This window comes from Notamacropus eugenii, chromosome 3, assembly GCF_028372415.1.
Source record: "Notamacropus eugenii isolate mMacEug1 chromosome 3, mMacEug1.pri_v2, whole genome shotgun sequence".
Classification (NCBI taxonomy): Eukaryota; Metazoa; Chordata; class Mammalia; order Diprotodontia; family Macropodidae; genus Notamacropus; species Notamacropus eugenii.
Window position 1 is genome coordinate 320,665,715 of NC_092874.1, and position 10,650 is coordinate 320,676,364.

General features: G+C 37.7%; 1 pseudogene; it reads left to right on the forward strand.

The window, feature by feature from the left end:
- The first annotated feature begins 3,990 nt into the window (after positions 1-3,990).
- LOC140531581 (heat shock cognate 71 kDa protein pseudogene) lies at positions 3,991-5,900 on the forward strand (annotated as a pseudogene).
- The last annotated feature ends 4,750 nt before the right edge of the window (positions 5,901-10,650 follow it).

A 10,650-nucleotide genomic window follows, 5' to 3' on the forward strand; every position in this document is an offset into this window, starting at 1 on the left:
AAAATAAATAAATAAGACCATAAAAAAAGTACTTAGCATGGTGCCTGGCACATAATAGGTACTATATAAATGCTTATTTCTTCCCTTCCTCTTAGTGTCACTGAGCCAATATGTATTGGAGGGACTTGAACCAAGGTCTTCCTGATTCTGAGCCCAGTTCCCCATCCACTCTGCTGTATTGCCTCCGTTTTCACTTTTCTTCCTATCATAAATGTAATCTTACTGTATTTAGTCCAACAATCTAGCCCATCAATAACTTCTTGATTACTGAATCTGCCATCCAGTGTGTTAGCCATGGTTCTCAACTTTGTGTCACCTGAAAATTCCATTTATTATACACTGAACCAAGTTATTGATTAAAAAGCAAATAAATTGTTCAGGGCCCAATCTTAGAGAGTTTATGTAGACTCTTTAATGAAGACTCTTTGGGTGTGGCCATTCAATCAATTCTGATCCTTTCTATTATCTAGCTTACATTTTCTCCATTTCTCATCAGATTTCTTTATTATACATGTATTTCTAAAATGACATTTTTGTCTCATGTTGACTCATCCTAGCTTAGTAATTTTTTAAAATATCAGTATTGTAGGAGTCACTAATTAAAAAAAAAATTAACGACCTGCATTTGTTAAATTACATTTGTGCTGCTACGGGATTGAACAGTGAATAATGTATCACTTAACCTCTCCCATCTGCAGATGGGGATAATTCTTTTACTACCTACCTCAGTGGACAAAGAGAATTTCTTTGTAATTTAATAGAATAGTTAATATAACAATTAGAAATAATTGTTTTGAAGTCAGATGACTAAGTTTGAATACTGGCTCTGCTACCACTAGCTGTATGATCTCAGATAAGTTATTTTCCCTATCTGGACCTCAATTTCCTTATTTGTGAAAGAGTTAGGCTTGAACTAAATGATCCCTAAAGTTCATTCCCCTTCTGAATCCTAGAGTTCTATAAACTACAATGATATTTGGATTGCTCTATTTTTTCATTACTAACTAAATTCATTGCTAATAACTGTTGTCTGTACCTACTTCCCATTAGGCCCATTTTCCCTCTCTGCTATCATCATGATCTGTACCTCCTTCCCATTAAGCTCATCTGTTCTCTCTGTTCTCATCATGCTCTGCATCACAAAATTATAGAAATTATTGTGGGCTCCTTTGAGGAAGGGTTTCATTTTAGAGACGTTATTCATTGTTGCTCTGGTTACAGTAATTTTCTTTCTTTTCTTTCTTTTTTTTTTTTTTACATAAAATTGGGACACATAAGGACAAAAGATAATTCTTTTGTAATGCCTCATTAAAAGTGTACTTTTCTTTATTGAGATTAGTATGTTGTGGTAGAAAAAAAACATTGGATTTAGATTCAAAGGTCCTGTTTTCCCCCAATTATGTTTAAATTCTATTCATTTTTTCACCATTTTTGTTTTGTAGCTATGTTGGTATCACAAGGAAGATCAAAGAAGGGAAAAGAAACCCATTCTTCAGACTGGGTAGGATAAGGATAATGAATGAGAAAACTGTATTACTCAATTCATTTTGTTTCTCTTTTTTCCTTCAAGCAAAATAATCTTTCACCTAAAAAGAACAGAACAAAAATAGTAGAAAGGAGTAGAAGTTGAATGTAAATGAGGAACTGGTCAGATAGTATCAATGAGTTCATGTCACTGGTCTCAGACAAACTATATCTTAGGGCACTGAAAGAACTTGTAAAGTGATTGCTGAGCTTGGTATTATTGATCTTTAAAAGATTGTGAAATGTAGGAAGAGTTAAGAAGGGCACTTGTGTCACTTCTCAACGAAAGAGTAGAGTTTGTATCCTACAAACTAAAGACCACAAAGTCTGATGTATTCCAGGAAAAATTCTAAATGCATCATTAAAGGGTTGATTTCTGAGCACTTTGAAGGGACTCATTGATCACTGGAACATGTTCTTTGTCAAGAATAGGTATGTTCCAGGCTAACCTCAGTTCTACTTTTGACAGGGTAAGCATAGTGTTGAAAGGGAGTGTGGCGTAGGGAACAGAGGACTGGTTTCGGACTCAGTAAAACCTGGATTCAAGTCTTATATGGAATACATAGTAGCTGTATAGTAACGAGCTACTCACCTAAACTTTCACTGCCCAAGGCAATTTCATAAGACTAATTTAGATATGATTTATCCACTGGCATTGGATGATTGTCTGGAGAGAATTTCCATGCCAGGGAATGAAATGACAAGGTAGGGTCCCAGCCCCCATCAATTAAACAACAACTAAGTTGATAACTCAGAAACATGTTGCAGACTTTTCCCCCCCAAAGTCTATAATTTCATCAGGGGAAGGAGTATCCAGTAAGTAATTCCCTTTACATAGCATATCAATGTGTATTCTTCAACTTAAAGTCCTAAAGGAATTGCTTAGCCCCTGAGTGGTTAAGTGACATGTCTCATGGTTATGCAACAAGTCACATAACCAGTGTATGTCAGCAGCTATTCTTGAATTTAGATCATCTTGACTTCAAACCAGTCAGTATCCGTTATATCATGTTGCCTCTTGTAGACATCAGCGAAGCATTTGACAGAATCCCTTATTTCAAACTTCATGGACAAGATGGAGAGATATGGAATAAATAATAGTTTAATTAATTTGAAACTGGTTGATGTATTTTAGACAGAGGTCATAAGTGAAGGTTCCCAGGGATCTCTCATTGAGCTATACAGTTATACATTATTGTCAGTGACTTGGATGAAGATATACACAGCATGCTTATCAAATTTGCTTATCATCTTATCATAGATAATGTAAAACTTGAAGGAGTAGGTTATATACTGGATGACAGAGTCTGGATTTAGAAACTCAACAGGTCAAATGGTAGACATCTTGAATCAGATTCAATTTAATGAGATTAGAAGCTCAGTTCTATAATTCATTTTTAAAAAAAGTAAACTTCATAATAAAATATGGGAGGGGGAAATGGCTAGGCATTAGTTCCTATTGTAGGTAGGAATTGGTGATCACTATCCACTGTTAGATATAAGGTCTTCAAAATCAGTCTAGGTAAGCTCCTGGAAGACCAAAGGCTGTTATTATAACATGAAAAGACAGTCTTTCCCTCCCTCCATTAATTTTATGAGGGAGAGAAGTGAATACAAAAGTACAGATGGGTGAATACAGGGTCTCAGAATATGGTATTATAGAGCAAAACAAGAAAAATCATGGTCCAGATGGTGTGCGAAGGTAAGGGATTGCTGTAGACCTACCTATAAGCAGTTTCATTGAATGATATGAGGATGATTGTCCATCAGCTTCTCCATCCAGACATCAAAAGAGGGAGAGAGACAAACTCCTAGGGCTGACTGCTGTGGCTCAACTTTATGGGTGAGAAAAAGTACCACCAGAAGCCACTGTAGAAAATATGATAACTTTATTTATTTGTTGGGAATTATAAATAGTTAAATTTCTCCTTCTCTCCTCCTACTCCTTTAATGCTACTGCTTCTTCTCTGCCTTGCAAATCAGATCACCAGAGACCATTGCTGGGAACAGTTAAGCTAAGCTCTGGAGTTCTTGGAGTCATCAGAGACATAGAAAGCATCTTCACCTGGGACATTTTCCATACTACCACTGTTATTTCTCTATCTTCTCTTCTAAAATATCTAAAATATTAGCTCCCAAGAGGAGCTAAGATGCTTAGGATCACGAATACTTCATTTTCATTCAAGGAATACTCCCTTCTCCCCCATTTCCACCTCCTGCTCTGAGAACTGTAAGAAAAGCAACACTTCTCTGACCACTGGAAGGAACTTGTCAATGGATCATCCTATCGTTCCACTCATCTTTTTTGTGACTTTCCCACTCATAACACCTTTCCTTCCCTGGTCACCACTCCCCTAATGTATATTGATTCTCCTCTTAGAATATAAGCTCCTTGATCTACTCAGTGCAGCAGCAGCCCTTCTTTCTCCACAGCAGTCAGCTATGAGCCCCGACACCCCAGCAACTATGTTGAAGGGACCCACAGTTGGCATTGATCTTGGCACCACTTACTCCTGTGTGGGAGCTTTCCAACATGGGAAAGTGGAGATCATTGCTAATGACCAAGAAAACAGGACCACCCCCAGCTATATCACCTTCACCAACACAGCACATTTAATTGATGATGCTGCAAAGAATCAAGTTGCAATGAACCGCATCAACATAGTTTTTGATACTAAATGTCTGATTGGTAGCAGATTTGATATGCAGTTGTACAGACAGACATGAAGCACTGGTCTTTTAAGGTGGTGAATGATGCAGGCAGGCCTAAGGTCCAAGTGGAGTACAAAGGGGATAACAAAAGTTTCTATCCAGAAGTATCTTCTGTGGTATTGACCAAGATGAAAGATTACTGAAGCTTACCTTTGGAAGACTGTCACAGATGCTATAGTCACAGTACCAGTCTATTTCAATGATTCCCACCATCAGGCCACTAAAGATGCTGGAACCATCGCTGGTCTCAGTGTGCTCTGAATCATCAGTGAGTCAACTGCTGCTGCTATTGGTTATGGCTTGGACAGAAAGGCTGATGCTGAGAGAAATGTGTTGATCTTTGACCTTGGAGGTGGTACTTTTGATGTCTCCATTCTTACCACTGAAGATGGCATCTTTGAGGTCAAGTCCATGGCTGGGGACACCCACTGGGTGGGGAGGGCTTTGACAACCGAATGCTCAACCATTTCATTGCTGAGTTCAAGCGAAATCACAGGAAGAACATTAGTAAGAATAAGAGGGCTGTTCACTGTCTTCATACCACTAGTGAACGTACAAAATGCACCCTCTCTTCTAGTACCCAGGCCAGTATTGAGATTGACTCCCTTTATGAAGGTATCAACTTCTATACATCAATCACTTGAGCCCATTTTGAAGAGCTGAATGCTCATCACTTCCGTGGCACACTGGACCCTGTGGAAAAGGCCGTAAGAGATGCCAAGCTAGATAAATCACAGATCCATGGCATTATCCCTGAAATCCAGAAGTGTCTGCAAGACTTCTTCAATGCCAAGGAGCTCCACAAAAGTATCAATGCTGATGAGCCTGTTGCCTATGGTGCAGCTGTCCAGGCTGCCACCTTGTCTGGAGATAAATCTGAGAATGTGCAGGACTTGTTGCTGTTGGATGCCACTCCTCTTTCCCTTGGAATTGAAACTGCTGGTGGAGTTATGACTGTTCTGATCAAATGTAATACCACCATCCCCACTAAGCAGACACAGACCTTTACTATCTATTTGGAAAACCAACCTGGTGTGCTTATTCAGGTTTATGCAGGTGAGTGAGCAATGACAAAGGATGACAACCTGCTTGACAAATTTGAGCTCACAGGAATCCCCCCAGCACCCAGAGGTGTTCCTCAGATTGACGTAACATTTGACATTAATGCAAATGGAATTCTCAATGTTTCTGCTATGGATAAGAGCACAGGCAAGGAGAACAAGATCACCATCACCAATGATAAAGGATGTCTGAGCAAGAAAGACATTGAGCGTATGGTCCAGGAGGCTGAGAAATATAAGGCTGAGTATGAGAAGCAGAGAGACAAGGTGTCTTCCAAGGATTCTCTTGAATCTTATGCTTTCAACATGAAGGCTACAATGGAGGATGAAAAACTGCAAGGCAAAATTGGTGATGAAGACAAACAGAAGAACCTTGACAAATGTAATGAAATAGTCAGCTGGCTGGATAAGAACCAGACTGCTGAGAAGGAAGAATTTGAGCATCAGCAGAAAGAGTTGGAGAAGGTCTACAACCCCATCATTACCAAGCTGTACCAGAGAGCAGGGGGCATACCAACAGGCATACCTGGTGGATTCCTAGGTGGTGGAGCAACCCCATCTGGAGGTGCTTCTTCCGGACCCACCATTGAAGAGGTGGACTAAACAACAGAAGAAAGAACATTCCACACAGCTTTCTAAAAATTGAAGGACTTGAAATTTGTAGCCAAGGCAGTAGCAGTTTAAAAGTCACATTTAAGCTACTGTGTAAATCTGGTCATTTTGAATACTTGAATGTGTACAGAGGGAGAGAAGTGAACAATATTCCACTTTATTAGTACTGTAAACAAAGTGAAAATGCAATTCTTGTCCTGGAGAATAAAAACTATTTAAAATTAGCATGATAAAAAAAAGAATATAAGCTCCTTGAGGGTAAGGACTATTTCATCTTTATATTTTCTATCTCCAGTGCTTAGTATGGTACTTGACATATAGTAAACACTTAAAAATCCTATTTGTTCATTCATTCACTCATTTCCTGCTCCTTTTTCACTCCCAAGGAGATTGTGTACCTATACAAAGCTTTTCCCAACTTATTTCAAGTTTATACGTTGTATAACAGCTCACTTAGTCTCCAGGAATAAGTAGGAACAAAATCACCTAGTGATTTCAGACTCCTGGGGGAGTGCAGAGGCTAGCTGACCTATGGAAATAGGCAACCAGCTATTCTTTTCCCCTCCATTCTCCTGCCTAATAAATGCATAGGTTGCTTTTTTCCTTACCCTAGACTAGAACTGCAACACGGTAGAGTGTAACGAGTGTGAGGATCCTTGATTCTAGTTTTGGCATTGTCATTAACTAGTTGTGTAATTGCATATAACATTACCCTCAACAAAAATCAGCTTGAAAATAAAATCTTCCTTTAGAGAAGAGGACCTAGGTTCATATTATGACTCTGATACTTAGTCTTTTGTCTAAGTTATTTAATCTCCCTAGGTCTTTGTTTCCTTCTCTGTAAAATGAGGATGCCAGACTAGATGATCCTAGAAAAGCCAATATTAATATAAAACTGTGGTCAACCCAACTGACTTAAATGTATCTTCATTGACCTAAATGTATCTGGTTTGTTTAAAGGCAGTTGAGAGGGAGTTTATGATTGACATGGGCTGGGTATGTTGACTCTTGGTCAGGAACAAATTTCTTTTACTTCCTAGATTCTTTGATTTTTTGTTTTGCATCTCAAGGCTTCCAGATATTTTTGATATGAGGTCTTTTGTATCTAAGAAGAGATAAGATACTTTCCTAGTTATAATTTACTCATGTTAAAGCAAAGGTTGAAACAAGGACATGTGCCAGTCTGTGACAGCCATCCTGGCACTGTTTCACTTGAGAGTTTCCTGTACCAAAGAAATCATTAGTCTATTCCCTATCCCCATACCACTTGATTAGTCAGTAAATTGTCAATAAACATTTATTAAGTGCCTACTATGCGCCAGGAACTGTGCTAAGAGCTGGTGATATAAAAAGAGGTAAAAGACTGTCCCTCTCCTAAATGAGCTCACAATCTAATGGACTGTAATAATAATTAGGAATGCTTTCTTTTCTACTAGAGCCTCATTAGTAGATGCCAGCAGAAACAGTGTATAGTTTAGTTCTTAATCAAATATGATGGAAGTGTCAGTACTTGAAAATATTGATTAAGTGACTTTGTAACTTAAATTTGGATTTAAACATACATGATTAAATCCCAGAGTAGAATGATCTCTATTTGCAATTTATTATTCTCTGAGCTGGCAGTGTTTTTATCTTGAGTCTGAAAAGATAGACTGTTGGCGGTTAAATAAAACAGCTGAGAAGGCAGAAAGACAATGCAATCAGCTTAAGAAAATCTCAGCAGCATAAATTTAAATTACTGTGTAGTAAGGACCCCATGTTCACCACTCCCCTGATACATACTGATTCTCCCAATTGGTAGGGTCTATGCTTTATTTATAAAGTCTTTGAGAACTGAAGGTTATGTTCTTGGAACAAAAGATGCATCAGAGGAAGGTTTTAGTAGAAATTTTTTAATTTAGAGAACCATAAAGATCTCTTTACTTGGCATGTCCAATCTGACTGGTTATTATCTAAGATCTCTTCCACTTCTAAGTCTTTAAGAATATGGTTCTATGACTTCCACTTCCATTATATCAGCAATAAAGATCAATGAGCATTACATGTCAGAAGCTGAAGAGCAGAGCAACAGGAAAAACAGGAGGAAGGGAAGAAGGACCACTGGACATTTAGTGCTAAAGAAGAGACAGGAGACCCTTTCTGAAGTGGAAGAATGGGGAACCTCTGAAGAGAAAGTAGTTTCTTTTCTCTCCAAGGAATAAGCATGTTGAAATGTAAATGCTTTCCAGTGAGAGATCATCGAGTTAGGGTCAGAAGAAAAGATGAATAGTGATAATTGATAACTTTATAATGAGAGCACTGAGACAGCCAAATATTGAATAAAAGATAACAATAGAGAGGTTTATTTTCTTTTCCAGACATTTATCCTGGAAAGGAGAGCAAACATTCCTTTGACAAATATTTGTCAAATCATTTGATTACTACTTGTGAATAAGCATTTGCAAAATGATACTACCAAAAAGATTTCAGAAGCATTACCAAGCTTTTACAAAGACTTGTGCAAGACATGAAGATCGAAGGGCATAGGTGATGCTTTCATTACTGATGGAAGAAGGTAAGGACTTTAGGAGAAAAAGATAGATTTGGGAAGTAAACAGATTTTTAAGAAGATGGTATATAGGAACAGAATTTGGATTTCTGAAGAATGGCTCAGTGTATATATATGAATGACTCCCAACCAGAGATGGGATATACTTAACTAGGGCTGTTAAGACTGTTATATTTGGAATCAGAAGACTTGAATTCATATCCTACCTCTCATATTCATCACCTCTGGTGACCTTGAGCAATCACTTAATCTCTCTAGGTCTCAGTTTTTCAATTTGTAAGATGAGAGGAATGGACTAGCTACTGGGCTTCTTAAACATTTTCCACTTATGACCCCTTCAGTGCTTCTTAAATTGTGGGTCGCTATCCTAGGGAGTTGTTGGACTTGAAGACCTCCAATATCCCTTCTAGCTTTAAATCCTTGATCCTATATCCTATGATCCTACTTACTAATGAATCCTAAAATCTAATGAAATGGGGTTAAAATTGAAAAGGATGAAGAAAGAGGATAACTGCCCTGTAAATTAGCTACCATGGAGAATAAGCTACAAGAATATAAGAACAGCAGCAAAGATGCCCAGAGGTTAAGAAGGGATAAAACCAAAGAAAGAAACAATCAGTAAAACCAACTGCTTCATAATTCTGTCCATCAATGTGCAAATAGCCCCACAAAGAGTTGAGTTAATTTTGGGGTTACAAAAGAAATATTTTGAAAATGGACTTTTCTAGTTTTCTTTTACCTCTTCTCTGACTTTTATTGATTTTGAAAATGTCACTTGCATTTCCAAATTTATTCCTCCCCCATTTCTTATCCAGTGAGCTATCCTTTATAACAAAGATTATAAAAGAGAAAAATAGCAGTTTAACAAAACAAACCAACACATTATCTGAAGTGTGTAATATATTGTAACATACACAGGAGGGCCTGCTGTATAGGTTCTTAGATCTGTTTTTCTGAAAGGAAAGCAACTTTTGAGGGGTCAATAATCTACTTTAATCAAGCACATATATCATTCACTTAGTTCAGTGAAAAGTTCAGGAAAAAGTCATCACCCTGAACTTCAGAGAAAATACAAACAGAGAAATAAAGACCAATGGACAGGGCTTCCAACTGTCTGACCATAAGCAGTACATAATCGCAGATCAGTAGATAGATCCAACTGTCTGACTATTACATACATACATAGTTACCAGAGAGAGAAATAACAACATCTGGGTTTTCAAAGCTGAGAGGCTCCTTAGCAGCTTCCCAGAGTCTCGTCTGGCCAAATAAACCCTCACAACGAGTAAGCCCCCAAATTAAACCTCACCTCAGAGTATATATACATTTTTCAGAGCCAGAGGGCATCAAAACCCTTGAGAACCAGTGCCTTATTAGACATTAACAAAAGGTATGGGCCTTCCTACAAAACAAATCTCCCCTAATCAAGCTTCCTTAATGGGAAGGTCCATTAATGGGTAGGGAAGATCTTTAACTCTCATTAACATAATTAAGATTACATATATGCAATATTTAAAGATGCCCCATTCCCCTTTCAGCAAAGAAAGTGCATTTTTTTCAACTCATTTTTCTTTCTGTCATTAGTGTCTAGTGTAGTGCCTGGATTATAGTAGGCTCTTCAAAATTTCTTATTAATTGATTAAACTCTTCCCTGTGGCCAAATTTAACCAATAGAGTTATCTAGCACTTAGCACAGTGCTTGGAACATAGTAGATACTTAATAAATAATAGTTGACTGATGGATAATGTTCAATTTCTGTTTTTGTCATTCTTTCCATTCATAATATTAGATTCATTAGTATAGCTTTCCTCCTGCTTATTCCATTCTAAATGATTTCATATAAATCTTTCCTAATTCTCTTAATTCTTCATAGTTATTATTTCCATCTCATTATGTCAGTGTTCCACAATTTCTTAAACCTTTCCCCAACTGATAGAGTTCTACTTTGTTACTAATTCTTTGGGGTCACCAAAAGGGCCAGTGGGAATTAGACTGAACCTGGAGTAATGTATGCAGTCAGGAAGACTGCAGTTCAAGCCTTGCCTTTGATATATAGTACCATCATCTGCTTTGAATATTTTGGAACCTCTTTTTTTTGGTCTTTGTCTTTTTAGAGAATGGCTACCTATGGATCCTCTGGATCAAAGAGATCAGACATCGTAAGCACTCGTTTTGGAATAATTCCAAAATGC